Source organism: Pygoscelis adeliae, unplaced genomic scaffold (genome assembly GCF_000699105.1).
Source record: "Pygoscelis adeliae isolate BGI_AS28 unplaced genomic scaffold, ASM69910v1 Scaffold207, whole genome shotgun sequence".
Classification (NCBI taxonomy): Eukaryota; Metazoa; Chordata; class Aves; order Sphenisciformes; family Spheniscidae; genus Pygoscelis; species Pygoscelis adeliae.
In genome coordinates, this window is record NW_008825160.1 from 895,113 (window position 1) to 898,870 (window position 3,758).

Below are 3,758 nucleotides of genomic sequence, written 5' to 3' on the forward strand. Positions count from 1 at the left end.
CGCTGAAATGCTCTGCCACAGGACCCAATGATGATGCAGAGTATATTAATAGCCTGACAGTGTGCTTTTTGGTGATACAAACTGTGCTTCCATCATCATCATCAGGCTATAGGTCAGCCACCCATCCATGATGCTCCAAGCTCTAGTTGATTGATGCGTCAGATTAGCCAATATTAATGTAAAGCATCTGTTACGCCAGGAGGCTTTGAAACTCCAGCCTGCTAAGTAAAAAGAACAAGGAAATACCTCTTGCCAGACCATGCCCCTAACAGAACTAGAGATGCAATGTACCCAACCGTACTCTCGATCTGAAGCTGTTCAGTGGATGTTTGGACAACAGAAAGGATCAGTTAAATCCTACCTTAGGCGGCTGCAGAGTATCAGTCAATCAATACCATTTGGGAAAAAAAAAATATTCAATTTATTCTTGTCCTTGGGAAGGCATGAGTGAGGAGGAAAAGGATTTTAAGTAAGCTCATAGAAGTCCCTAATACTACTAATTCAAGATTTTAAAGTGCTTTACCAACAGCAAGTAAAACATACGTAACTGACAGGAGAAATGAAGCAGGAAAATGCAAAGCAACTTGTCCAAGCTTACGCAACAGATGAGAAGTACAAACAGAATACAGATGTCCAGGCTCCATGTCTGTGTCCTATTACCCTTTTATTGAAAAAAAAAAAAAAACCAACAAAACAACCAACCCCCGAAAAAACCAACCAAACAAAACCCTAAATTTAATCTGGCCAGGGATGCCAACAAGAAAAGCTGCTATAGGTACGTCAGGGATAAAAGGAAGACTAGGGAAAATGTGGGCCCTCTCCAGAAGGAAACAGGAGACCTGGTTACCTGGGATATGGAGAAGGGTCAGGTACTCAATGACTTTTTTGCCTCGGTCTTCACTGCAAGTGCTCAAACCACACCACCCAAGTCGCAGAAGGCAAAGACGGGGACTGGGAGGATGAAGAACCGCCCACTGCGGGACACCATCAGGTTCAAGACCATCTAAGGCACCTGAAGGTGCACAAGTCCATGGGACCTGATGAGATCCATCCGTGGGTCCTGAAGGAACTGGCAGATGAAGTTGCTAAGCCACTATCCATCGTATCTGAGAAGTCGTGGCAGTCCGGTGAAGTTCTCACTGGCTGGAGAAGGGGAAACATAACCCCCATTTTTCAAAAGGGAAAAAAGGAAGACCCAGGGAACCACAGGCCAGTCAGTCTCACCCCTGTGCCTGGGAAGATCATGGAGCAGATCCTCCTGGAAGCTATGCTATGCCATCCAGAGGGACCTAGACAAGCTCGAGAAGTGGGCCCATGTGAACCTCATCTAGCTGAAGATGTCCCTGCTCATTGCAGGGGGGTTGGACTAGATGACCTTTAAAAGGTCCTGTCCAACCCAAACTATTCTATGATAAATCTTGTTTTGCACTACAACAAGGTTTTCCACACAGTTTTAAGTGTTAATGCTGAGGTCCATCTCCACAGGTTTTTTTCTGATGTGATACCATCTCACTCATTATCTCCTCCTCTATACACATACAATATAAAAAAGACTTAGTATTTCAGAACCAAGAAAAGAGGAAAAAAGAGTCTTAAATTTTCATCTAAAAGCAATATCTTTTTCTTATGGACATACTGAATACAGGTTTGAACTACCACTCATTCTTGATCTTATGGGGAGAGAAAACACTGCTTGGAAACTGTAGGAAAATTAGAAGTGCTAAGATGCTACTAAATATATATATTTAGGAAGTTCCGATTTCCTGCATTAATATGATGTACAGTGTATTTTATGTATTTTCTGTTCAGCTCTATATACACTTCACTGCAGGCAGAGATGAAACAAACAAAAATCAGAAATGCTGACAAACCCACCACATAACGTTACACTTTTGGAGGGAACTGTAAGGATGAAGACAATTTTTAAGAGCATCCCTTTAATAACAAATTTACTTTTCTTACTCATGCATTCTGTAGCTTATACACAGACAGCTTTGCACTTACAAGCAGAGCAGCTGGTGGCAAGCCTCTTGAGAATTTACACAGCTTAACACAGTAGCATCCAGAGACATCAGCTAGCTGTAAATGAGCTAGATTGGGTATCAGAAGTAGTATATGTGCCATCTGCACTGTGCTTTTCTCAGACTAATTTATCTAGCTTTCCAACAACACTAGATAGATTGCACAGAGCCTATCGCACTGAGGAGTGTATGATATGGCTTGTGGTGCTTTTGCTGGCCACCGAGCTTTTGAAAGTGTCCTTGGGTTCTGGTCCCTGCTCTGCTGTACACCTGTCATGGTACCTTTACACCGTAAGTGCTCTCCCTAAAGCTCACCTCCCCCATCACCAAAGTTAGAGTAACAATCTCCAGAATTTCTTAAAGCAAGCTTTAAAGTGGGTAGTTGTTTGTACGCAAGGCAACATGAAGTACTTTATTTTCAAAGCCATCTGGGGTATTTGTACTCCTAGGTTACACTGAATACACATCTAAACTCATAAAACACATGGGAAATCTCCATCATTATTTGTGACAGATATATCCACCAAGACGTGAACTCCCTCTCTGCATCCTCTGTTCCACCTTGTCCTGTCACCGGGAGGCTGGTTCCATATGGAGAAAGCACCTGCCTTGGACAAGCTCAGTCTCTTGCAGAGCTTGCCCCATCCAGAAGGATTATAAAACACTGCAGACAGTGAAATATCAGTGGAAAAAACCCAGAGGACCATCCACATTGACCATCCACGTAGCAATCACCCTACTCAAAAGGGCAACAGCTCTCCTGGAAGACTGACAGAGCTGGTTGTCATTTTCCAGCCTGAGCAGTTTGTGTAGTCCTCCAAGGCAGTGAGCTAAGAAGGATGTTCATCAAAGAAAGGGCATGTCTCATGACAACACAGCAGCTGAGATGAAGGGGAAAAAGGGAAGAAGCATTTCTTCTACAGAAGATGAGACAGACTTCAGTCTCACAGAAGAGGCAATGAAAGACTAGACAGGAGTGCATTTCAGGCATGTTCATTACTTCACGTATCTGTAATGATTTAATGTTTTAAAGAAAGAAATCCTTGTTTTCTCTTTTCATATGAAGTTACATTTTTCCCCCGCTATCTTCATGCAAGACTCAAAACCCAAAGCAAATGAAACTGTGTGATGTAAGTATGATATATAAAACTGCAAGCTCAAGAAGGCTGAATCAGTGATTTCTGAGCTGGAAGTAAACAGGTTGTACTGCCTCCATCCCTCAGAGAGCAAACGTTAGGAGCAGTGATTTATCTCTGTCCATCCCATGCTGGCTTATATGCAGGCGGGACTCGATGACTAAGGCTACTCACAAACACTTGGTGTCTTTGCAAGTGAAAATGGGTTGTGATGTAACAGTTCACAGCAACATCAGAGAATTTTTTGTCTAGCTAAGGGCCAAGGCTTTTAAACATATTTAGCAAGCCATGTCCATGTGTTAATAAACATGTCAGTGCTGTTCTATATTAATGTGAATAAATAATGTGAAAAAATAATGTGATAGTAGGCTATATGAAACAGTTGTGAGTCATTTATAGCCTTTAGGATATAGGCTCCCACCCCTGAGCTATAGAAACTAGCCTCGGTTAGGGGAAAATAAAATCTAAATGAAGTCTAATAATGATTTGTTAGTCTCAAAGTTTCATGTTAAAAAAGTATTATCAATGCATAAATGTTTATATAATCAAGATGATGTTTTTTCACCCAGCACCTCCACAGAAAGAAGTTTAAAAAGAACAG